This window comes from Callithrix jacchus, chromosome 1, assembly GCF_049354715.1.
Source record: "Callithrix jacchus isolate 240 chromosome 1, calJac240_pri, whole genome shotgun sequence".
Taxonomy (NCBI): Eukaryota; Metazoa; Chordata; class Mammalia; order Primates; family Cebidae; genus Callithrix; species Callithrix jacchus.
Window position 1 is genome coordinate 16,584,748 of NC_133502.1, and position 27,266 is coordinate 16,612,013.

General features: G+C 42.6%; 1 protein-coding gene across 11 annotated transcripts in view; it reads left to right on the top strand.

Annotated features, from left to right (window-relative positions):
- The first annotated feature begins 2,684 nt into the window (after positions 1-2,684).
- The window catches only part of LOC118152276 (uncharacterized), a 125,758-nt gene continuing 101,176 nt past the window's right edge, over positions 2,685-27,266 (top strand). For 10 of the 11 annotated variants that reach the window (XR_013525517.1, XR_013525523.1, XR_013525518.1 and 7 more), the window contains exon 1: positions 11,687-11,786. The gene's annotated coding sequence lies outside the window, so the exon portion shown is untranslated. Of the gene's footprint in view, positions 2,796-11,686; positions 11,787-27,266 lie in introns of those variants that run through there. The other variant, XR_013525527.1, reaches the window with a different exon arrangement.

A 27,266-nucleotide genomic window follows, 5' to 3' on the forward strand; every position in this document is an offset into this window, starting at 1 on the left:
AAGTTAGTAATGTATCTTCGATAAGACCTTAATCGGACCTGCTATAGTTCATTCTATTTTTTTCCTTTATAGATTATTCTTAAAAGCAGTTTGTGCTTTGCAAGCGTTAGGATTTTTGGATCTCACACTTGAAGCTGTGCTTATTGCTCTCAAAAATATTTTATTTTCAGGACACATGGTCATTAAATTTTGTACCTGGAGGTTGAATTTCTGGTAAGAAATAAGTTAAAGAAATGTTCTTGTTTTTTGTTGTTTTTCAGCATGGAAGACATGAACATTAACATAACCATTTAGCCATAATTATAAATCCATCAAATGTGATGGTTTTAATTACACAATTATACATTGAAAATGCAAAACGTGAATATGTGATTTTAGTTTAGATACATACATAATTACAATGATACTTCTCACAGGAAAAAGCAGGAAAAGTTGGTTTTGCCTCTCTTTACCCGGCCTCCCTTATATGCAATCCTTGTTCATTAAGTCCTCTAATATCCTTGGAAATGTTCTGCTCTAGTTTTTGTTTTTTTTTGTTGTTGCTCATAGACACCTGGAGTTAAAACCCAAATCCACCGAAAATCCAGTGTGAGAGCCTGTTTTAAAGCTCCACTTTGTGTTTTAAGGGGAAGGGCAGAATGGTCTGCACTGTTCTCATTGGTATTGACGTTAAGCAAGTATCTCAATGAAAGGGGATTTCAGACCCGCCAATTGCTTATGGAAGACATAGGACATAAACATTTAACTAGTAGGAGCTCTAGTATACTATAAATGTATAAGAGCTTTGTATTTGGCTTAAAGATTGAAGGCTGCTGTCTTCAATATATAGCTCTTTCCTTGCTTATGTTGATCTCCACATCTGCATCCTCAGATACACAGTTTAACTTTGCAGGTAGGTAGTGAAGAATATGAAGATTCCATAAATACTCATATACCAATGATAGTTCAGGTAGATTCACCTCTATTCTAAAGTCTATGTGATTATCTGTTTATTCTGTTACTAAATAAAATGAAGGAGTTGAATTTCTTGTTATCAGATAGCACTATCAATTAAATGATTAACCTTTAACAAATATATTAGAATTTACAATCCATTATTCAATTGGTTAATTCTAATATATTAATATTCTAGTATATTTTACTAATATATTACTTAGTAATATTCTAATATATTAATATTAATATTCTACTTAGTCTCCTTGGGAGATGTCGGCCAATAGCAATGTCGTTTCTCAAGTCAGGGAAACTCAACAGCCAGTGCCTTGGACGTGAATGTAGGCGTTTCTGGAGGCAGTTCAGAGCAGCTTCTTCCTGTTCCATCTTCCTCCATGCTGATTGCAAAGCTGCTTTTATCTGCAGTGTCAACACAATGCCAAATGCAGTCATCACTCAGGCTTTCCATCACTTATATCTGATTCCCATGCGTTACAACAATAATTATGCATATCATTAAATATTATCATTGGGGCAAGATTTATTTATTGCTATAAAAAATGTTTGTTGCTCAACCAAAAATTGTGTTCTGGTAAAAAAACAAAATAAGGATGTAACACTTTTATCAATCTGGTTAAAACCTGATTTGGGACGATTCATGGAATTGCCTAGCAACAAAGCACTTTGATTTTACAATACTGGGTGCAATTTGACTACTCAAAACACAATAAGAAGAAAAATTTCATTGGTCTGCTAAAAGATTTGCCACTGTTATTGCAGATGTTTAAGTGGATCTCTCAGAAGCATGTTGGAATTAAAAACAACCACCACCACCTTCTTTTGAATTAGTACCTTATCTTGTAGAGCCTTTTTGAAGGAGGTTTTATTATTCAACACCATTTTAACAAATAACACAATAATCACTATGAAGATTATTATCAGAAGCATTTATTAAACCATTTTCTGGATTATAGAGTAGGTCTATTGCTGTGGGAAAGAAGTATTTCATTAAAAAGTATTTTCACAATACAAAGAAATTTGTATTGTACCTTCCATGTCATTTTCCTGAAAGTTTCAGGAGTTATTTTAATAACAATCAGCGGGAGTTGAGCTAGTGAAAAGTACTTCAGAGTTAAATACCACCAAAGTGAAATTCCCAACATTATCACTCTCCTTAATTGTAAGACACTAAGATAGCTATCCATTGTCCATGTGCCATACACGAGTTTCCTGGTGTCCAATTGCATAGGAGGAATTGTTTCAGTGCCTCCAGGGTGGATGGACTTCTGCACTGTGTCAGAAACACGGTTTTACCACTTAGTGCTGTGACTCAGAGATGTTCCCAGTGCACTTGCTCTGAGAACTGAGTTAAAGATCCCAGTAGACACAAGTTTTTAACCCATATGCAATGCGTGCCTATTTAAATGGGATGGATGGTGAATGAGCATTGTTTAATTGACTTTTTTATTAACAGAAAATTACTAAAACACAAATCTTGCATTATTGCTTTTCAATCAATGATTTTCAAACAATTGGAAAAGTCTATTCAGTATTCAAACGAGAGTGAACAGAATCAGGATCTGGTCTGAAACATCACCTTGGGAAGAAGCCTTTGGTGCCCATCCTATCTAAAGGCATATCCTGTTCCCATTCAAATCACTATTCTCAGACTCCTGTGAAGTCATCAGGTGCATTTATTCTGTCACATGCTGGAAAGTGCACTCCACAGGCACCTGGGACTGTGCTCATCTGTTCACTGCAGTATCCCCGGAAGCTAGACCAGTTCCTGAGCGATGCTGGAGCTCAACATCTATTTGTGGACCAGAGCAGTCAATTTTGGAGTGTTTCAGGGTCATAAAGAGGTAGGCTTTCTAAATTGTGTGCCTGGAAGGCTATTTCTGTAGAATTTTAACCAATGTTACATGATAAAGGGGTTCTGCGGTTAAATAAATGTGAGACATAATGGGACAAACAAACAGATGTTTCAGTGTAGGATTTCTGAAGATGGTCAAGATACGAATTAAGCAATCATAGTCCCCCTCCCTCTTTTTTGAGGAACATCTTGACTAACATTCAGAGAAAAAAACTTGGGGAAATGTCGCTGAATAGAAAATGAGGACCATCTGATTGCTTGGGATTTTGGTGATTTGGAGTATATATAAAGAGGTAGATATTGGAGAATGTTAGATCTAACCCCTTAAAAGAGATCATCCATGTTAAGTGGCAATAATATTGTGAGGTATGCCTAGAAGAAAGGTGTAATAGTAATACGAGAGCCTTGGGTGTGGTTGAATTCTAATCTTATCACTATGTTTATTTTAGAGAAATGTAATTTCCCGAGACAACTCAGGGCTAAGTTGCAAAACCTGGGGAAGGAAGTCTAGCAATACTTGCTGCTGTTTTTACATTTTGGTCTCATGTGACCTTCAGGTATGAGCCGCCTATCCATCCAATAATAAGATGCTTTTTCTTTTTCCTATGACAGCCTCTTTTGCTTTGCTTGTTAATCACAAGCGATTTCTTGTTAAGAACCTCTTTTTGATATTGATTTTGGGTGTATATTTGTAAGTTTTTAAAAAAAGATCTTTTGGCTTACGGGATTTTTGGTTTTCACTTTTTTCAGCTATGCATTTGATCTCATTTCCCTAAACATTTCCCAAAATGGAATAATCACATGGTTTTTCTTTCTCTGATCTTGTCTCTTCAGATAGTATCATGTTAGGTTTAATCCTATCCTGAGAAAATCTTACAAATATTTCAAAGTTGTTCTACCTCAACTATTCTCTGCATCCTGTTTTTATTGCTCCAAGTCTAGTCTACATTTCTTTCCTTTGCATGCTAAAATTACTTATTCTATGGAATGGTAACTTATAAGGGAACACCACACATGTCTGCATTTGGTCCTGGAGAATTATTTTGCCACTATGTAGAAATCTAAAATGCCCCTTACCACTAAATAGTCTAATTTTTCCTCTTCCTCACATTGAAAAATTTCCTTCTAGTCTTACTAGTTAGACAGTCTATGTCTGGGGTTCCTAACTTGGAGATCACGTGCGTTGTGAGTTTCGTCTGGAGTCCACGTGCCCACTAAGCAGTATCTGCAGGCTGAATAATTAATGTCTTGCACATGTATGGGTTAGTATTTTAAAAATGTAAGTAGACACTTAAGATTAATATAATTCAAATAAATTAAAGTCATTATCAAATTCACAGAGGTATGTTTTTATCTATTAATGCAAAGGAAATAATTATAAATGCTACCTATATCATAGGGGTCTAAGAAATGTTTTGTGTAACTTTTATTTTAAATTCAGTTGTACATGTGTAAGTTTGTTACACAGGTCAACTTGTGTCACGGAGATTTGTTGTACAGATTATTTCATTACCCAGATAGTAAGCCTAGTAGCCAAATATTTTTCCTGATCCTCTCCCTTCTCCCACCCTCCACCTTCTGATAGGCTCTAGTGTGTGTTGTTTCCCTCTATGTGTCCATGTGTTCTCATCATTTAGCTCCCACTTATAAGTGAGAACATGCAGTGTTTGGTTTTCTATTACTGCATTAGTTTGCAAAGAATAGTTGGCTCTAGCTCTATCCATGTCCATACAAAAGACGTGACTTCATTCTATTTTGTGGCTGCATAGTATTCCATGGTATACATATATCACGTTTTCTTTATCCATTCTATATTTGATGGGCATTTAGGTTGATTCCATGTCTTTGCTATAGTGAAGAGTACTGCAGTCACGTGCATGTGTCTTTATAGTAGAATAATTTATATATTTTTTGGTATATAGCTGGTAATGGGATCAGTGGGCCAAATGATATTTCTGTCTTTAGGTCTTTGAGGAATTACCACACTGTCATCCACAATGGTTGAACCAATTTACACTCCCACCCACAATGTATAAGCATTCCTTTTTCTCCACAACTTTGCCAGCATCTGGTTTGTTTTTTTTTTCTTTTTGATAATTGCCAAAAAATGTTTTTATTTTAAACTTTCATTTTAGGTGTTAAAAAAGGTTCTCACATTCACCCTAAGAGACTCCATAAGTCTCTTCTAGTAAGATTTTTATCCTATTTTAGTATATATTGTCCCTACACATAATGCTAATCCAGCGTTTTCCCCATCCCTTTCTTGCTTTAGAATGTATAACCAAGTATGCCAAATAGTTTTAAAAAGTACCGTATCCACTTACTTTAATAATGTTAGTTCATTCTTTTTTGTTTGTTTTAGAGACAGGATCTCACTGTATCACCCAGGCTGGAGTGCAGTGGCAAGATCATAGATCACTGCAGCCTAGAACTCCTGGACTCAAGTGGTCTTCTCACCTTGGCCTTCCAAAGTGCTGGGATCACAGGTGTGAACCACCACACCTGGCCTGATTCATTTTTTATACATTGAAAACTATGTATAGAGCTTTCACTGAGTGGTTCTTGTCATTGGCTATGTGTAAGACTCACCCAGACTGGGTGTGATGGCTCACACCTGTAATCCCAGCACTGTGCAAGGCCAAGGCAGGAGGATCACGAGGTCAAGAGATCGAGACCATCCTGGCTAACATGGTGAAACCCCATCTCTACTAAAATTACAAAAATTATCCAGGCATGGTGGTGGGTGCCTGTAATCCTAGCTACTTGGGAGGCTGAGGCAGAAGAATTGCTTGAACCCAGGAGGCAGAGGTTGCAGTGAGCTGAGATTATGCTGTTTTACTTCAGCCTGGCTACAGAGTGAGACTCCAACTTAAAAAAAAAAAAAAAAAGAATATCCCATGGTGACATACAAACAAATCTCATCATGGTCTCATCTCCACCAACAGGATGAGCATCTTCAGGGAAGGAAGGGGTGCTTGGTACCTCTATTTTTAAAGAGAATCAAATGCATGGCACATAGGAAGAACCAACTACCTGTTGTGGACCAGACACCGTGTTTGATGCCCGGCATCCCAAGAGTGAACAAGTTAGACTTGGGAATCATTTCCCCTAAGACTCTGGTCTTGCAGAAATCCCACAGCAGCTTCTCTTTGAGTTCAGTCAGCTTGTCACCAAATGCACTGTATTCTGAGACCTTGCAATTACTGCGTAAAAATGGTTTAATTAATTAGAACATGCCAGACATCAACATTTGATTCTTGGCCTTAAAAGCTCAGATACCAGACTGTCTGGCTCTAAACTGCATGCCTGGCGAATGGAGTGCACAATGCCTGGCACATAGATGGGAATCAATAGGTTTCTCTTTCATGAACAACTGAATAAAAGAGCAATGTTTGCTGTAAAGGAATTGTTTGCTAACTTCGCATTTTCAATTATTAGTTGTGGGGAAAAACTGCCCAGAGGCAAATTTCTTGATTCCTGTTTATGAGAAAATAAACACTTGCAAAAAAAGGCTGTTCTTATTACAGCTCCCAAGTCTATTAAATTTCAAGCATATTATAGTCTTTAGTGCTAAATTTTACCAATTGTCCTTAATTCCAAGTGAGACAAATTAGATTTAGGTTTCTTCCTCTTGTAGTTACCTCTGGATTCTCTCTGTATCTCTCTATTATCGTTCCACTTTTATGTTTTTTCTTTCTTTTTTTTGGCAAGGATCAGATGATTTTGATTCTCGTACTTCTTGCTGGATGACTTTGGGAGTGTTGGGAAAGTATTGTGGCCTACATTTTCTCATCTGTGTAATGGAAATAACATTTTCCATATCATGCTTTAGGACAAGGATAATATATATCAAAACATATTTGGCTGGGCACAGTGGCTCACGCCTGTAATCCCAGCACTTTGGGAGGCTGAGGGGGAGAATTACTTGAGTTCAGGAGTTCAAGACCAGCTTAGTCAACATGGTAAAACCTCAGGTATACTAAAATACAAAAATCAGTCAGGTGTGGTGGCATACACCTGTAATCTCAGCTACTTGGGAGGCTGAGGCAGGAGAATCACTTCAACCCAGGTGGTGGAAGTTGCAGTGAACCGAGATTGCGCCACTGCACTCCAGCCTGGGCAACAGAGTGAGACTCTGTCTCAAAACAAACAAATGAACAACCAAACAAGGAAACAACACAATTTAACTTGATATGTAGGAAGTGCTAAAAATGTAAATTGTACCTAAATGTATTCCACTATTTTCACTTTACAGATGAGGAAAACGAGACTTGGAGAGTTTGATCAATACACTCAAGGTTTTATAGCTCCCTAGGGCTGGATCTATGCTTAGAATGTGATGGCAGAGGGAGAGGCCATGGGAGGGGTGTGCCTTGATTCTAGGAAACACAGGGGTAGCAGGAATTTGTTATAGATTTATACATGTTTGATATTGCCCTCATTATGCCAAATGTGTATAAATATATAACAAAATCAAATGTTTATAAATCTGTAACAAAATCCAGGTCTGAGGGTAGATGTGAGGCTGCGGATACAATATTAGCAGGAGAGAGCTCTGATTCCACCTTCAGGAGCCTCTGGCATGTGGACTTTCAGACAGTTCCCAAATCTTTCAGCCTATCTTCTCTGCAGTGAACCACCCTAGGGCCTCTGTCTTTTCCTTGTATTTCTGGTCCTCTTGCATCATCCTCTTCCTCACATTTGTTTCCTCTCAGGTTCCTCAGCTCTTTAGCTGATGTGGCTGAGTGCCAGGTGGTATCCTAGCTAAGTCTTGGCCAATCTTGGCTATGGGAACGAGTGTGAGAACCTAGGGATTCTGCACTTGGTCCTCGTTCCTTGTGATTTTTAAGCTGTTTATGCTGCGCTGAGTGCATGCCATGTTTCTGTAGTGGATTTTTCCTAATCAGGGAGTCCCTCTTGCATCCATCTTTCCTGAACCTAGTACTGACTGATTCCCCTGATTTTGAGTGTATTTCCCTAACAAAGACAAGCAGTGCACTCTGGCACAGCCGCTTGGTGTTTTTCCTAGAATGCTAGAAGGAAGCAGACATTCATTTGGTTTTCGCCAGTCTCTCTTTGTCTAAATTGTCTCATTTGGCTCAGCCCGTTGGCTTTAGTCATTAGAAGAGGGATGTAGGAAACGATTCCTCTTGGTTTATGAGCTTAAACCCAAGTACATCAACATGTGCCTTACCAGGACAGATTTACATAAATATTTCTGGGCCATCGGAGTTCTGTGAAGGGTGTTTCTGCATTCCAGATGTAGGGCACGCATGTGCAAATCCCGCATGGAGGTCACAGTTCACTGACTGTGGAGGGCCACCCAGAGAAAAGAACTCTGCAAACTAGACAAGAGACTCAGAAACCACCATCCTTTTGGCGCTTTTTAGAATTTGGGCAAGGAGCCACAGATACATTTTTGAGGTGAGGAGAACTGCGTTTTCCTTTTCATGATTAAAAAAACACATCTTTAGCATTTTTGGAATAAGCAGTATTCATCTCTCAATTAGTGTTCACAGCTAGTCAGGGTGCAGCGGGATAGTAGAGCTCTCCTCAAACAGCAGGCAGCTTGTTTTATTTTTTCAATGCCGCTTAAAGATTATTTGAAAAATCTCCTTCAGAGACCAGTGTGCGGGAGCCACCTACCCCAGTCCGAATTTAAAATGATCCAAAATACAATATTAATGATTGATGCAGAAGCTCACAGTTTGGTGCTGGGGTTTAATTAGATAAGCACTGCAGCTGTTTTCGGGTGGAAGCAACTTGATAGGACATGGAGCTGTTATGTGACTTCCCGTCTACAGGGTATCTATTGAAGCGGAAACAGAAGCAAGCTACTAGGAATTATGATGATCACATTTTTTTTTCAGGGCTGAAATGAGTAGAAGTCTGATTATGGGGGAGGAAAAAGCATTTTGTAATTAAAAAGGTAGGTTTGGATTGTCTATGCATTTGCCCATGAACTTAACATTCATAAAAAATCAGCTAGTTGCAGCCAAGCAAAGATCTGGCAAGCTGTATGTAATGAACTTACATGTGTGGCTCTTTTGGCCTGTACCACTTTGCACATACAAAACCCTCTTGCCTCAAACCCATCCTTCCCTTTGCAAACATCGAGTCATGCCTAATGTCTTATGCATGCAGACACATTCCTCCAATGGGCTGCTTGGGATCTGCTTTCTCTCCCTGAAAACTTGAGAAGAATTTAAACTGGGGTCCATTTCACTGTATTTCACTTCACTAGGTCAAAGGGACTTGTCAGCGTTTGATTATGGTAAGAGGCGTTTCCTTTGTCTCAAGCTGGAAATGGCTAGAACACACTTTGTAGTCTCTGTTTACAACTAAGCTTCAGCCTGTATGCATGACCTCTAGTTATGAGAACCATCTAATTAGGGCAATTTATTGAAGCTTATCATAAATCAAATGCCCAGAATTTCCAGGATGCATTTCATGACAACGAGGCTCGGAACTCTGCACATTTAAAGTGGTATTGTTAAATTGATTATTAAATCATCTCTACCCAATAAAAAGGAAGCCTGTCTAGGTGTTTCATGTTGTAAAATAATTATACTAGCCATCCATTTATCTATGAGATAAATTTCTAATTATTTATTGACAATAACTACAAAATGTGAAGTTACATGAGAATGCTAAGTATATTATTTTTATTGTGTAGATGAAGCTTATTGAGTCTTTTCCTGATTGTTCTAAATAAATTTCTGCCTGACTCTCTGTGAGTCACAGAATAGAGGAGAAATAAATCTTTCTATTCATTAACTCTCTCTGGTTAGCAAATTGTCATTCTTTGCACTGAAAAGGGACTTAAGCACTGCTTTCTCCTTTCCGGTTAGAGGTGTTGGAAGGTGAAGAACTAGGGATTAGAAAGCTTGAAAAATTGAGCTCCAGTTTGAGCCCCTTTTCTAGCTGTGTGATCTTGTTGAGTTTGCTAAACTTTGAGCCTCTCCTCATCTGCAAACTAAAAACAATAGCACCTTCCCTGCTTACCTCACAGGGTAATTCTGAAGATCTAATTGGGTGAAACATGTCTTCAGGTTGAGACCTGAAACTAGGCATGTCTACTATTCTGCACACCAACTGTAATAAATTAATGTTATCAATCAATAGGGGCTTCTGTGAGGCAGTTCCCTGCAGTCTGTGCTACTGAGAATAGATGACTCTGACTCTCTTAAACTTTCCATTGATCAAGGACAATGGTGAAATACTGGGATTTCTAAAGCTTCTTCTAATAAGTGATGACTCTTACCACCCTGCCTATTTTGTGAGGTATGGCGAGGGCGTAGGATTATTGGCAGATATAGAGATGTAGAAAATGAGATTCATGAGTGACTGAATGAATTACAAGTCAGACCTTGGACCCAGGACTTCTGATTCCAAGGTGAGTGTTACCTCCTTTACAGAGGATTGTCTCTGCAGATAGTATGTAAAATTAATGGAAATGAGGAGGTGGGCTATGAGGGAAATGTGCAATCAACTCTGAAATTGCAGAGTGCAGATGTCAGCAAAGCAGATAGTTCATTAAAGAAGATCAATAGGCTGAACAGCATGGTTGCCATGAGATGCACCACAGATCGCTGTTTTGTGTATACATGAGAGTTGGCTATATGGTGGATCAAAAATAAAAATAAAACAGGCTGGATGTGGTGGCTCACATCTGTAATCCCAGCACTTTGGGAGGCTGAGGCGGGTAGACCACTTGAGATGAGGAGTCTGAGAACAGCCTGGCCAACATGGTGAAATCCCATCTCTACAAATAAGACAATTAGCCAGGTGTTGTGGTGTGCACCTGTGATCCCAGTCTCTTGGGAGGCTGAGGCAGGAGAATCGCTTGAACCCAGGAGACACGGGTTGAAGTGAGCCGAGATACTGCCACTGCACTCCATCCTGTGCAACAGAGCGAGACTCCACCTCAGTCCGTCCGTCCGTCCGTCCATCCATCCATCCATCCTTCCATCCTTCCTACTCCTTTTAGTTGCATGCAGTAATGATTGTTGATTATTTGTAAGTGATGCTTCCACACTTGTTTCCTTGATAAAGTAATTGATCAACATATGGTCCCTTCATGCCTTTTCTAATTGATGCTTATGGAAAAGCTGACAACAATAAATGACAGGGTTATTGTAATACCCAATCAAGATCTTTGAGGATAGAGATGGTTTATAGTGCTCTAAACATCACTGTAGATCCTCAGTAAACGTTACTGAGGATGGAAAAGTCTGGCGGAACGCTCAGTAAAAGGTAGACATGCATGTTTTGGAGAAAGGGAATGGATGGGATGTAGGAAATGCTAATACATAGTTAATGCATAGGCAATAGACACAGAGCTTGTAATGTATAATGGACAAGCACTTACCTTGTAGAATAATGGTAGTTTTGACGAAGGATAAAGAATGATTACTTTTAACTTATTGGTACTTATTGGTCTTCCAATCCAGTGAATAGCCTTTCAAAATTCAAGTTTGGGCCACATTATCCATCCCAAGGTTACATTTTCCATGGAATAACAATGACCCCAACTCCAGCTACTTTTCACATGCCATAGTCATGCACTCGGCCGAACACCCCTGCAAACACTTTTTACACGCCTCTGTTATGTTAAGTGCTTGAGGCCACAGATCTGATTGAGATGCCCCAGAGAAAGGTTATTAAGTGAGAAGAGTGAGAAGAGTAGAGGGCCTCCTTCAAGTATTAAGGCACCCCAACACTTATAGCCTACGTAAATGAGGATTTCGATGAGTAGCTGGGGGCAGGAGCACAATTAGGAGAGGGTGACATCACTACAGAAATCAAAGGAAGAAAGTGTTTCACAAAGGAGGGTGTGGTCAACAGGGCTGAGTTGTTGGGGAAGATGAGGGCTGAAAAAGTCAGTTGGCTCAAGTAATATGGAGACCACTAGAGAACTTGGCAAGGGCTGTTTCGGCGAAGTGGAGTGAGCAGAAATCAGATCTCTGTGGGCTGAAAAGTGAGTGAGGGTTGTGGAAAGGAAACAGAAAGTACAGGCAGTGATCTCACTTGGAGTTATTTTAGAATCCACAATGCCATTTTCCATGTATTCCCCTGGAGTCACAGTTAAGACAAGCTGTGAAGGATTCCATCCAGAAAGGCCTCCCATCCATCTGGAGCTAATATCATTTCCAGCTCCCAGGGTAGCTCCTGAGAACAAACTCATCCTGTTGCCAGCCCACCTGGTGTAGGATTTCCAGGAGCAGCCGGCTTCTTCCAGAGACGCCTAAGTCCTCCAATCCATCAGAGACTTCAGAGTTCAGATCTGTGGACATTTCTAGGTCATTTTTCCCCCATGACTCATCCACGCCTTTCACACAAACTGGACGAGGTCCTCTGGTCACTGTCCTTTTCATGTGGCCGTGTGCTTCTTTCTCTCTGGACCTGATGTGATTGTTGTTGTTCTGAACTTTTCCACTGTGCTCTGCGGAACCTCTGTTAGTTGCAAACAATTTCACGCACTCTTTCTATAACCTAGTTACAGAAAGTTTCACCATTTCTTGGCTCTCACTGAAACCTTTGCTCTCCAGTGAATGCTCTCATTTGGGCTGGGGTCCTTCTTATGGAGTCCCTTGCAGGTCTTTACTCATTCACCATGTTTCCTGGTCACTTCCTTTCTTTCAGGGAGCCCCTGGACCTGCTGCAGTCTCTTTGTCTCAAGCGTGTGTGACTCACCCTCCATCCTGGGATCTTGCCTTCTTTCCTACCTCAATAGACTGGGACATGGCAGGACCCACCATCCCAGTCTATCCCTGATCTGACTGCTTCTTCGGTCTTCCTGCTTCCAGGCTCCGCAGTCCTCGACCTGCGCTGCTGCAGCCTTGGGGATCACCCTCCTCTTTCTGCTTTTGCCCCATATTCCATCCTCTGCCTTCCATGGCACCCAGAAGAATGACTTAAAAATGTATCGCATTGTGTCACACCCCCACTCAAAACCCTCTACGGATTTTTCTTCACATTAAGACTGAACTCCAAGGCCTTACTGTGTCTGGAAAGGTCTCTGGGGTAGGTCACTCTCTGCCCTCATCTTTTACCATGTCCATCCTGCTCAGGCTACGCCAGCCACCCCCAACTCTACCAAGCTGATTCCTTCCCCACAGCATCCTCCTCCAGAGAAAGCTCCTCTTCCAGTCATCCAAAGTGCTCGCCCCTCACTCCATCCAGTTCCCAGCCAAATGCCAACCCTCCAGAGAGCCCTCCCTGGTCACTTTAACTACAAGAGTTCCTTCCTCTCCCTGTCCCCAGTACCACTCTCAATCCTGATGCTGTGCACATGTCAGGACCAGAATTATTGAGTCCTTCGGTGTGTTAGCATCTCTCTCCTCCATTAAGTGCCTGGAAGGTGAGGATCTGTGTGCCGCAGAGTTCCTCAGCTGAGTACATCCTCTGTGCCAAAAAAAAAAACCCATGTTGAATGATGAACAAGGTAACCAGTTCATACTTCTTCTGCCACTTTGTCTTCAAGCCATAAAACAAGTTCTTGAGGCATCCAGACATGTTGGGCTAGAGACCTGAAGTAGCAGCTCTCTCAAAGTGTTACCACTCAAGAGTGGACTTCCTCCGCCCCTTCTCAGTGTGACTCTCATAACTGCACACTCTCAGGTATCAGAATAGGCTCACTCCAGTCCTATCTCTTCTAAACTTCTGTCTACCATCTTAAGGATTCCTTGGTACCTGGCACAGGCCAGCCCATGAGGCTGGTACCCATTTAGAATGGAGGAGAGCTGTGGTTCTTTCTCCTGAGTCTTCTCTCCATGGGACAAGGACGAGTGGAACCTCAGTGAAGGTGACAAGATAGACGTGTCCTGCCTCATAGCCAGCAGCTGTCAGGGTTGCTGGCCTCTCTGTGCTGTTATTCTCCTCTTGACAGGGACATGTCTCAGCAAGTCTTGTGGGGAGGGAGCTGTCCAGTAACTGGAAGTTTTCTGAATTTAAAATGTTGGGCTCTTAGGACTTTTAGGCTGAGCTCTGGGCCTTAGTTGCAATTCTGAAAAGCAGAGAAAATGTACCAAGCCCCAGCATCATCCTTTCAACCAAAGGTCCAGGAACAGCTCAACAGTTGACTGTGCGATGAATGTACCACTCTGGCCTCAGCTTTTCAGTGTCCCCCCTCTAAGACTGTCAGCCTCCTTACCTACCAGCCTCTAGGGTCTTCCCCTTTTTCCCCCACCCTGCCTGTACCTTAGGGGCGATCACTTCAGCCTTTTTAGAGAGATCTTCCTGAATGACCCCAAATACAGCAGGCTCTTCCTTGTCATGCCATGTCCGGTCATGGCCCCTACTCAACAACCAGAATTCTGATTTTCTTGTTTATCTTCTTGTTTCTTGAACAGTCCCTGCCTGTGTGGCTCACCTCTGTGTCTCCACTGCTTAGGCTAAAGCTCTGCATGTATCAGGCGCTCAGTAAACATGTGTTGAATGAGTGAAGATATTTCAACGTTCCCTTGCCAATGTCTTCAGCACTCTTGCCCACTAACGCCTCCCCTGCCCATCCACCTAAAAGTCAATCTTGGTCAATCTGCATCTCCTTTTCCTCCCCCTACCCTGGCCTGCTGAGCACGGCTGGAGGAAATCATGCGATATTTGGGTGGCAGCTGCTACCAGTCCATGATCTCCAGCTTCAGCTGAGGGCAACCATTATTCTGTGAGTCTCGGCCATCGCTCTTTCATTTGCCACCGTATTTACTTCAAGCCTTCCTCATTTACCCTGTGCCCCCTGACGCACCTGGGAAAGTGGAAGATATCGGATGAGAACTGGCTCAACTGTTCGGTCTCCCTGACACTTGCCTTCATCCATCCTCACACGCTTCTGTCATTGCAATGTGGCATGGACTTTCCTTCCCTTCCCCTGCATGAGCGCACACCTTCCACTGCTCTCCCACCACCTCAGGGGTTCCCTCCCTCCAGCAGCCTTGCTCCTGGAGCTTCCACAGCTGCTTTCTCACTGATTCTTTGCCATCAGTATCTAAACATGATCAAATCTCTCCAGTTGCCAAAAAAAAAAAAAAAAAGGAAAACAAAACCCCCAAACCTACCCTCTTACCCATGTTTCCTTTAGATTCTTTCTTCTTTCATTCATTTCCATTTTCTACACATTTTTTACTGAATTCACTCACTCTGGTTTATACTGAAAGCCTCTACAATCTCATTCTGCCCACACCACACTAGAGACTCCTGTTTTTCTAGGACCTTATACTCAGGCTGATGAATAATTTTGGTCTTAAGCTGCAGTATATGCAGGCCATTGTCTCAGCCTTACCCTGGTGAATAAAAGAAGCAAAGGGTTCTTTTATTTATTTATTGGGTTTCTCCTAAGAGCCAAGTGGTACAAAGACCCAGAATTCTCAGGGAAACAGCACAGTAACGTTTGCTCTTACCCTCCCTATACCTTCGTGACCAGTATCATTCTCAGGAGGTGGTGCCTTTTTATATCTACCCACCTGCCCCACCTGCCTCTGTTTGCTGTTTTCATCTGGAGCACAAGGTGTGTTTTGCCTCACTAGAGCAATCCCTCCTTCTGTGGGAATGATCTCAACCTTGGCAAAGGTCTATGAAAGAGAGTGGTTGGGTGCCTTCCTCCCACAGGATCCCCCTTCAGTTATGACCTGAGGATGGAAGTTTTCTCTTGTGCCTGGATCCATACGTTCTATGTAACTGTAAAGCTGACACCCAGTCTCATCTCTGGGGTAGATTTCACAGGTTGTCTGGGCACCACGTGTGTCTCATGGAAAGAGCAGGAGGTCACAGTGTCCAAAGTCTCCTCCAGGAGTTTGGAAGTATCTGCTGCAGATGGCTAGAGACAGATGGTTTTGAGAAACTGGATGACAAAAAAAATGCTGTGCAAGTTCAACTGAATTCTTCTTCTTTGTCTTTTTATTTTTATTTTTTTACTTTATTTTTTGAAATGGACTCTCTCTCTGTCACCCAGTCTGGAGAGCAGTGGTGTGATCTCAGCTTACTGCAGCCTCTGCCTCCCAGGTTCAAGCAATTCTCTTGCCTCGGCCTCTGGAGTAGGTGGGATTACAGGCACTTGCCACCATGCTGGCTAATTTTTGTATTTTTAGTAGAGATGGGGTTTCACCATGTTGGCCAGGCTGGTCTCAAACTCCTGACCTCAAGTGATCTGCCCACCTCAGCCTCCCCGAGTGCTGGGATTACAGGTGTGAGCCACCGCACCTGACCTGAATTCTTTTTTAAAGACTTCTGATTTTCACACGCTCATTAAATCACTTAGCATAGGGAGAAAGGATGAGAGCTAAGCATTTTGGCAAGAGGAAGGCGGGAGCCAGTGGTAACAGCTAGAGGAGAGTTCACGGTGAAGGAGAGCTTAGAGGATGGAAGTGACTTGTCTGGTTGCTATGCAGAAAACACTACCACTGGTGCATTGTGCCTTTTGCAGGCAGTGTTGTTTTGCTAATTTCCTGCCCTATCCCTCCAGATTCCCTGCATTTCAGAAACACGCCATATTAACTGCTGGCTCACTAACCTCACACCCCTCCAGGTTCCTTGGCCTGAAATTCTGTTCCTCATGAATTTTCAGTTGAACTCATATTCATTCAAGGCTGACCTCAAATGCTACCTCCTCCTTGAAGCCCTCTCTGATACCTATACTGGCAACCTCAGTGGAATGGATTTCTCCTTCTTGCTTAATTGCCTCAGCATTTTGTATTACTTTAATACTTTTTCTGAGAAGTAACTGGTTCAGTTAAGAGAAAGACTATAGGCTCTATAGACTCGGACAGACTCAGGCTCGTGCACAATTGATGATTTAGTCTATGTGACCTTGGCCGAGTCACTTAACTTCTTTGGGCTTCTATTCTTTCATCTTTGGAGATGTAATAATATCCAAATCAGAGGACTAAGGTGAGGATGGGGAGGGGAATATGTAACTCTACGTGAACTCCGTGTTCTCTAAGTTCACCCTGACCCCTTGCATCTGCTGCACACTAGGGTTACTGGCTTCCTCGTCTTCATTAAATGGAAAGTTCTGTGAGTGCAGGGTTAATACCCATCTCAGTATAACATGCTCCTAGAGGGGCCAGCACCGAGCTTAGTATATGCACATCAAATATTTGACATATCCATTACAATTTCTTTAGACTGTTACCTCCCCAATTTTTTCACCTCTTGGCACTCTTGGAAAGTGATAAGATTTGTATGTAGGCCGGGTGCGGTGGCTCAAGCCTGTAATCTCAGCACTTTGGGAGGCCAAGGCGGGTGGATCACAAGGTCAACAGATCGAGACCATCCTGGTCAACATGGTGAAACCTTGTCTCTACTAAAAATGACAAAAAATTAGCTGGGCACGGTGGCATGTGCCTGTAATCCCAGCTACTCAGGAGGCTGAGGCAGGAGAATTGCCTGAACCCAGGAGGCAGAGGTTGAGGTGAGCCAAGATCGCGCCATTGCCCTCCAGCCTGGGTAACAAGAGCGAAACTCCGTCTCAAAAAAAAAAAAAAAGATTTGTATGTATAACCTGACGGTGATTTGAGGGTATTAGTGCAGTGCTTGGTGGGAAGATCAAGCCCATTTTCTTTATCCTATATAATTATGGTAAAGAAAATAAGTTATTAAGATTTTTATTTGAAGAATACTTTAAAACATGACCTCTTTAAATTAGCGGCCCAAGGGAGTTATAAAAATAGAATTCAACTGTAAGTGTAGAGATTTTGAAAACATTGTGTTTTACATTTTTTATTCACTATGAAATACTTGTAAATATCAATAACTCTCAGGATACTGGGGGTCTGTTCTGGGGAACAGACATGAGGAAGAAGAGCTTTAGTCAACATTTGTGCAAAGTTGGGACTGTTTTGGAAGTGAGGAAGCAGATTGGCCCATAAGTGATGCCCTGGTGGGGGTCAGAAGTGGGTCAGGGCGGCAGCAGGCGTTAGTGCGGCACGGCCAGTCTCAGCCCAGTCAGCTGGCAGGTAATCAGCAAATAACACTGCCTAAATGCTTCTTGACTTTCATTAGAGACCAGTTTCTCCTGTTTTTACTCTAAAACGGCACCTTGATCTTCAACAAATGCCCTTTGTTAAATTGCAAAGGACTTCCTGACAAGGTCATTGACTTCTTTTGGGCATGGCTTACGTTTGAAACTTGGAATTTCTGATTCTGTGTCGCATGTAGGTTGGCCTTGTTTGCTATATGATTCTGGAATGACTTTGACTAATACTGTTGACTCCAAGGGACCTGCTGCCTGCCAAAACTGTGTTCCAGGAGAAGGGATGGAAAGGAAGCAGAGAGGTACAACCTCAGGGATTGGAGAATTACACAGACATAGCCATCTGCTACCTATTCCACCTTGCTCGTGGGCGGCTGTTATTACAAGGCTATTTTTACAGGTGCACATCTTTGTGAGGTTTGTCCTCCAGTTGTCTTTCTGGGCTCATTTTGAAGTGCTTGAGGCAATCCAGGGAGCCTTTTGGCTCTGTAAAGACCGCAGGGTGGCTCAGAGCCTGGCATGGTAGGAGAAGATCTGTCTTGACATTCTGGTGTATTCCCACATCCAAGGATGGGAAGCGCATTTGGTGGCAATGGTGGGAGAGAGGGCTCAATGGGGCACCAGTTTGAACAGACGAAAGACGTTGAGCAGACATATTGGGTTACTTGCAAGATAAATCTCATTTCCCCACACATGCCAAACAAATACTTACAGGGCATACTAACCTCAGATGATAAAACCCAAGCATTCCAAGCTTTCTTTCTGCCTGGCACAAGTATTATTATTTGTTTATATTATTCATACATTAAATGTAAGGCGATTATTAAACATCCACCATGAATCAAGTACCCTGGTAGGTGCTGAGGACACAGGGCTGGATCACACAATTTCTGCTATGGCTGGGCGCCATGGTTTATGCCTGTAATCTTAGCACTTTGGGAGGCCCGGGTGGGTGGCCTCCCACCTGAGGTCAGGAGTTTAAGAACAGCCTGACTAACATGGTGAAACCCAATCTCTACTAAAAATACAAAACATTTAGCAGGGTGTGGTGGCACATGCCTGTAATCTCAGCTACTTGGGAGGCTGAGGCAGGAAAATCACTTGAACCAGGGAGGTGGAGGTTGCAGTGATCCAAGGTGATGCCTCTGCACTCCAGCCTGGGCAACAAGAGTGAAACTCTGTCTCAAAAAAAAAACATGCTGTTATGAAGATCACAGGGTGCACCATGGGGACAGAGAAGAGGGGAACTTAAATCAGCCTGAGCCGTCAGAGAAGCTTCGTGTAAGAGGCAGTGTGCATGCCTGGATTCCTGCCTTCAGCGGGAAGTAAATCTTTGTTGGATGAATCAAGACCCTGGTGGGACTAGGTCATTGATCTGAAAAGGAGAACAGCACATGCAGAAGGTTGTGAGGTGGGAAGCAACCTGGCCCGTTCTTGGCACAAGGGACAGTAGGGAGTTTGATAAAGCCAAGGAATGAGGTGTCTGGGGCACAGGAAGCATGGTTGTTGAGACAGGAGAGATAGGTGTGTACTAGATCATGAAGGATTTCCCGTGACAAGCCAGGACTTCCTTACGAAAGCAATAGGGAAAGCAGTCTGAAAGCTTCTTTCCTTTGAAGCCTCTTTCCAGCCTCTCCATCCTCATATGACTTTCTGTGCCACCCATTGAATGTCACTGTGTCCTGAGCAGTGCCACATGGCATTCTGTGTTGTTCGGTGTCTGCCTTCCCTGACGTTCTGCCCCACTCACAGAGGTGGGGGCATCCAGCATGAGGAAGGTGAGCTCATGCAGCTGCAGAACATGAAAATGGCTGGCTGAATGCAACACGGTCCATGAGAGAGGCCCCTGGAGGTTCAACATCTGTTTGAAAAAAGAGATCAAGGCCGGGCGTGGTGTCACATGCCTGTAATCCCAGCCCTTTCGGAGGCTGAGGCAGGCAGAGCACGACATCAGGATTTCGAGACCAGTCTGACCACCATGGTGAAACCCCATCTCTACTAAAAATACAAAAGTTAGCTGGGTGTGGTGGTGCACACCTGCAATCCCAGCTACGCAGGAGGCTGAGACAAGAGAATTGCTTGAACCCGGGAGGTGGAGGTTGCGGTGAGCCTAGACTGTGCCACTGCACTCCAGCCTGGGTGACAGCGAGACTCCATCTAAAAAAAAAAAGGAAAAGAAGATCAAAATGACAGTGTTGTGGACCGTGGGGTGGAGAGACTCACTCATCCTTCACACCTCTCTTCTTTTGGTAGCAGCACCCTCAGGCCTCTGGCTCTTTGCTGTGGCTGGGAACTCCCTGTGGGTTTGGGATGCGTTGGTGCTGCCAAGAGAGACCCAGACCCAGCTGCTGCCTTCTACTCTGGGTCAGCTGGCCGCCCGTCCTGCATCTGAGGACTCACTTCTTCACTTTGTTCTTCCCTTTCTTTTCCATCTTCTGAAGCATGGTGGCTGAGCAATCTGAGGAGGTCCATCTCCGACTCTGTGGAAATTTAAGACCTCAAAGTCTTCAAGCCCTCCTTCCAGTAGGGCATATCACAGGGTGACCCTGACCTTGGCCTGGGCCTTTGGCAGATGGTGACCAGGGTCTTCCCATCCTCCGTCAGCTAAGGTTCTCACCTGTACACTTGACCTTGGTATTCACATATGAGGCTCTGGAGCGTGCGTATACTGGTACCTCAGGGACCTTCTAAGCTTGTTAAAGGCAGAGATGTGCTACATCTCTTCAGCATCTAACACTTGCCATATAATAGATGCTCAGTAAATGTGTGTTGTTGAAAAGGTATGTGACTAGGTAAACTTCTTGAAATGATCAACAGTAGTTTATAAGTACATATGTAAATAATGCCATGCTATTTTCACTATAGTTACTCCTTTTTGTTTCATTGTCTGTTTCAGCACCTACGGTGTGTCAGGCTCTATTCCAGGCACTTGGTGTACATTATTTCTAATCATCTCGACTAAATGCATTGATTTTGTTTTGGATGTGTATTGATTGAGACTTCATGAGGTTAAGTTGAGTGTCCAAGGCACACTAAAAGTGTCCTGAACTGAGGTTTAAATTTAAGTTATTTTATCAATATCCATGCTCTTTCATGAGCTCATTCTCACCAGCAAATATCTTTGACAATCAGGTCTGTTTGTAAGCCAGTACCATCACCCTGTTCTTTTGTCTGTTGGGCTCTATCCTGTATTTTCTGTCATATGCAGCCACCAGCCCTCTGTCACTCTGGGGTATGTGTGACATACATGTGTGTACACACACTTTTCCCTGCCTCTCCCTCACTCATACCCCAGGCTCCACTGGGAATGGGACCCTTACTCTTCCATAAAATATTTGATGCTTTCTTTTCTTCTGTGCTTCTTTTTAATGTACATGATTCTCTCTTCTTATAGTTTTTGCTTACTCAACAATGTTAAGAAGAAGTGCTCATCAGTGTGTGAAATGTTAATATATTGCCTTGGCTAGTGTTACATAGTTCAGCTTTTTTGGAAAATAGTGATTTCTAGTTTGCCAATACAAATTGGTTTTGCAATATATTTCCCTACATGTTGGTCTTTATATTTATCCTCCATTTCTCCCCCTCTTTTAAGGTTTCCTTTCTTCAATATTTTCCTTTTGCATCTGTTGGGACTTAATGTTGGGGTTTCCTTGGAGACTCGTTACTGTAACATACTGAGCTATTTTATCGTAGGACTGGGTAAATACTGTGACTTATTGTGGTCAGATCAATTTAATGGCAAGGAAATGCTTATGTTCCAAGACCAATAATTACAATCCATCCCTCACTGGCTTTCCCGTTTCTGGAATGGCTCCCTGCAGTCAATCTTTCATGCAGCTGCCAACTTCATTTTTCTCACCCGCTGCTCTGACAGCGTCACCTCTCTCATCCAACTCCTACGGTCGCTATTACCCCTCATGTCCATCCACACCCAAAGCTCTCCCTTAGCTTCAAACCCTCACTGCCTCCAGGGTCTTTTCCCCTCAAGTCCTCGCCAGCATTCTGCTAAGAGTACATTCATTCACACAAGGATGTCCCTAGCCCATAGAGACACTTGCTCCGTCAGGAATCTGTTGGGAGCATGCCAGTGGATTCCAGATGGATTTCTCCATGTTGCTCCCTTTGCCTCTGAATCCCTTCCCAAGAAGTCTGTTCTCCCAGCCCCACGCTTTGCCAAGGGTACCTGCTGAAATTTCACCTCTTTCCTTCCTAAAGTCTTTTTCATTTAGCAGAATGATAGATTGTATGATATGTTTTATTTTTACTTATATTTATTTTCTCAGACGAGGTCTTGCTGTGGCGCCCAGTCTGGAGTGTAGTGGCACAATCACGGCTCACTGCAGCCTCGACTACCCAGGCTCAAGCAATTCTCCCACCTCAGCCTCCCAAGTAGCTGGGACTACAGGTGTAAGCCACTGCACCCGACCCTGTACTATACATATTAAATTAAAAAAAATAATTTGTGATAAAACACACACAACCTACAATTTATCATCTTAACCATTTTTAAGTGTACAGTTTAGTGGTATTATGTACCTTCACATTGTTGTGCCATGAATCTCCAGTGCTCTTTTCATCTTGCAAAACTAATACTCTGCACCCGTTATACAAAACTTCTGATTCCCCCTCACCCTTAGGCCCTGGCGGCCACTGTTCTGCTTTCTGTCTGTGTGAACGGGACTACTCTAGCTACCTCATCCAAGTGGAATCATACAGTGTTTGTCTTTTTCTGTTACTGGCTTTTTTCATTTAGCGTAGTGTCATCAAGGTTCATCCATGTTGTAGCGTGTGTCAGAATCTCTTTCCTTTCTAAAGTTGAAAGATTCTCATTGTGTGCATCGGCCATGTTTTGTTGATTGGTTCTCCCATCAGCAGGCAATTGTGCTGCTTCCATGTTGGGCTCTGGTGAGCAATGCTTCTATAAACACGGGCATATAACTGTCTCCATTGGAAACCCTATTTTCAGTTATTGTTGTATATACCCATCAGTGCATTTTTAAAATCACAAAATAATTTTTGACATTTGCTTTAAGAGGGTTCGAGTAGGATGAAACAAAAGCTACTATGTAGTGCTTTTCAGTGGATCCATAGTAAGGGATGTGCTAATGTGAAGACGGGTCATATCTGCTTCAGAACCTAATGATAATAAATGAATATTTCACAGTGAACAGTGAGCGGCATTTGTTCATTGAACGGTTCAAACCTCAGAAAGAGTAGGAGAGATAATTCAAAAAATGTTTGAGTGTAGTTAGCTGAGTAAGTCAGTATATTGTGGGGTTTAAGTGTTTCAGGTGTTCATCTTCATTTTATGACACTTGTGGTTCTGTGATGCCAGAATAATATGTTTGTAGGAGAAAATAAGGAAAGTACAAAAACATGCATACACTTTGTGTGTGTGTGTGTGTGTGTGCGCGCGTGCGTGCAGCTAGTTTGCTAAGTGAAAAGTATGCATTCCCCTCCTTGATAAGAGAAGTCCCCCAGAAGATTCTGATTCTCTCTCCTGCCCCTTATGGGGCATTGCTCCATGTATGTAGGGAGCCCTGGGGGGGCTGGTTTGGGGACACGTGAGTCACAGGGATTACCGTTGTCTCTCTGGCATGGGACTCAGGCTACATGTGACTCCTTTTCTTTCAGTTCACACTGAATCTTACTCTTAAATCTTAACTCTGATGACAAAAGAGTCAGGAAAAGATGAAACCAAGGAAGAGTGCACCAATGACAAAGCGTATTGTCCACTAAGGCCCACAGCAAAGCTGGCCTCAGTGCTTCCTTCCCTCTCCCAGGCAAAAGGCAGCTTGAGGCCATGCTCCATGGCAGAGATCTTACTGCAGAGAGCCCAGGTTTTGAATGCCTTCTCTGGATACAGACTAAGCTGGAGCCCCTAGCACCACAAACCTGTGTCCTTGTCCTTGATCCTGTGGCAGCGTACCTCTTCCTGCTGTGCCTGCATGTGGCTTTGAGCTCTCCCTCTGCTCAGTGCGTGCCATTGCATGGGCAACAGTGGAGGTCCTCTTTGTCCTACGAGATGTGTCCCATCTTTCCCAAGGAGGTTCACCATATGTAGGTAGCTCAGAGTTTTCAAATGAAAGCACCTCGTATTCAGCAAGTATGCTGCAGTCTCACGTTTCAGGTTTTTTTTTCTTCAGTTCCTCCAAAACATGCTGTTTCTTGAGATGATTTTGTTATGCAAGAGAAGACCAGTGTAAAAAAAATCTGAGGAAGAGTAGTTCGATGACCTTCCTCCCCTCACTTGCTATTGTTTATTTCTTCATCTGGCTTGATGGCAAATTCAATGGAAAAGGTGCCAATCTATCCACTGTTGCTTCTAGCAGAGAGCCATGGAATTTCTCACATTTGAGTCATTCTGAAAAACCCAATCAATATTTGCTTAGAGAGTGAATCAGAGGTACCATTCTCCTTTGAAAGTTAAGGTCCCCTTGGGATGGGATCGGCAAGACGATGACTTCCTTCAGTTTTGGCTCTCCCCCTCCCTCTCGCCAGAGTTTTGATTCTCGCTACCCTCTCACCTTCCTGCTTTAATCCCCAGGCTCCATATGCCATCCATTTTTCTGGACATTCTGCTGTGATCCAGGATTTGGAATTGGTCCTCATCCTTCCTGTTACTCACAACAGGCAAAAAATAAAATAAAATTAACAAAGGAATTAAAATCCCTTATGAATCAGCAGTTTGCAGAGCAGACTTCTCTTATGGATGCTTCTCATTAATACTGGGCAAAGTGTTTATTGACAGAAAACTGTGAAGGAATTTTTACAAAGTTTTTTTTTTTTTTTTTTTGTCTTCTACTCCCCTATATAATCAGGAAACCTTTTCACTGATATGTCTCATATGTTTTAAATCAGAATTTCTTTTGGAGGCATTTCACTTACAAGGCCATAGGTTTTGAGATACACTCAACTAAAATGAATGAGGAGACCACAGGAGAGAGCTCCAACGTGGCCGACATGTATAGTGGACAGAAAATAGAGACCTGTGTTGGGCTTTGTTTATCCTTTCAAGTCTCTAAGCTGTTGAATAACAATACCCTGCATGGCATCTTAGCAGAAATGACCTGCATGTTTCATTTTCTCTTTGGTCTTCTAAACTGTGGTGTGTACCTTCTTTGTGGTTCAGATATCTTCCATATCATAGTGGAGCCTTACTAATATGCCATTTATAATACATTGAGATTAGAAAAAAGCGCATTTTGTGTGTGTGTGTGTGTGTGTGTGTGAGAGAGAGAGAGAGAGAGAGAGAGAGAGAGAGAGCGCGCATGCAAATAAAACCTAGTTCAATTCTCTTAGCTACCTAGAAAGCATCCACTGTTACCCTCCTTTCACAGATGTAAAAGTCAAGGGTCAGAGAAGTGACATAATTTTTCTGACATCTCACAGTCAGGGAAAGAGCTGGGATTGGCAAGAGGGGTTTGCATTTGCAAAACCAATGTTCTTTTCATCTCTATGCTGCTGTTCCTTTGGTGGTGAAAACAGTGATTATCTGTCAGTCTCCCTGCCCTCCCATTTTCTCTCAAGCATTGCCTGGCTGAGAATAGTTGCCCAACAGTTGTGAATTTCCTTCCTTCTCTTTCCTCCTTCTCCGATCTGGCCATGTTTCTTGGCTGCAGGCATTTACAGACTATCAAAATTCTCAAAACAGTTCAAACCAGTTCTGTGTATGAGCAGAATATAGACTCTGTCATAATGTTGGCCCCCTGAAATTATGTTTTTATACTCTATGCTTTTCAAATTGGGGCCAATCAACTCGTCATTCACTGAAATGTTTTCAGCAGAGATTATGCTGACACATGGGGATGCATATGTCACATTTATAGGGGAAGTTTTAAAATATGATCATTCCACTGGCATCGATTCCTCGTTAACCAAAGACGAGGTTATTTAGATGCATCAAGTGTGGCTCTTTTGGATCAACTCAGCTACTTTTGATCTTCCCCAGGCTTTTAAAATTTTGTCCTACACGGATATAAAAAACAAAATTTCATCCTCCTGTTAGAGTAGGAGAACGATTAAATATACTATAGATATTGGAGAAATGGTACCATATTCAATTACAGTGCCAGCATGTTAAGTTCCATTTCTCACTGTGTCTGAAGTTGTGCACTTGGGTTTTTGCCATATCAGCGTGGATGGGAAGCTCCTTGATTAAAGGTCCTCTTAGGTTAAATGCAGGATGACTGTTTTTTTTTTTTCTCTTTTCTTTTTTTTTTTTTCGGAAATAAGGCCAGTGCAGATTTGAAAGCAGCAGAATTTAGCTTCACCATCTTGTTTCTCCTGCTGGAGAAATCCAATCTATGGCTGTGGAGAAGTACAGCAAGCTCAGATGAGCACTGTACCAGGAATACGCATTTCAGCCAGAGAGTGCCTGTGGGAGCCCAGACCTGCACATCCAATAGTATCCTGGACATCTCCTCTCAGGCAGGCATCTTACACTTAACTTGTCTGAGACTGACCTGTTCCCTCCTTCCCTAACTTGCCCACTCAGTTTATCCCCCTCAGTGCTTGGCATTGCCATGCTTCTAGTTGCTCAGGCCGAAAACCTTAGGGCTATTCCTGATTTCTCTCTTTCTCTGACATCCAACACATCAGTACATTCTGTTGCCTTTTTCTTCATAGTATATAATATATCTGAATTCTGACCACTTCCCATCACCTCCATTTCCAACATGTTGGTCCAGGCAGCCGTCATCTCAAGCCTGGATTGCTGCAGCAGCCTCCCACGGGGTTTCCTATTCCATGCTTGTCCTTGGCAGACTGTCATCAACCTAGCAGCCCGGTGAAGACCAAGGGCAGATCATGCACCTCTCTGTCAGAACTCTCTACCCGCCCCATACTTCCCTTGGAATAAAAGCCACAGGCCTTCTAGTGTCTTACAAGGATCTGCAGTCTTAGCTCTTGTTCCTTCTCTGGCCTCCCCTGTTATGACTCTCTCCCTCTCTCTTTCTACACTGGCAAAGGCTTCCTTCCTTTTCTCAGCCACCAAACAGCTCAATGTTGGCCTGAGTCTGGGTTCATTAGTGACGTTTCATCAGGTGTCTCCATCTAGTGCCTTGAACCTGTTTCAAAATCATCTCTACACCTTCTGGAGAAAGTGCAAACCACCAGTCCAATTACTCACGGAGACAACTCAGCTCTACTTCTAAAATATGTCTAGCAGCTTGTGTTCTCACCAACTTTATGGTCAAAACTCCAAATTCCCACCCTCAGTTATTATGTCTGAACTAGGGCCTTACAGCTCTGCTCAGGTGGTCCTTCAGAGACCTTCACAGGGCAATGCTCACACCTCTTTACTCAAATGTCTTCTTCTCATGGAGGGTTATCTTGACCTCCCTATTTTAAATTTAAAAAGTATTCTATTTCACTTCTCCATCATAAACTGAAAATCTAAACTTTCTAGAATCTAAAAATTGAAACTGTATAAGATAATTTTACTTATTAACCATTGAATTCTGTATTTAAATAAAATTCAAAATAATTTGA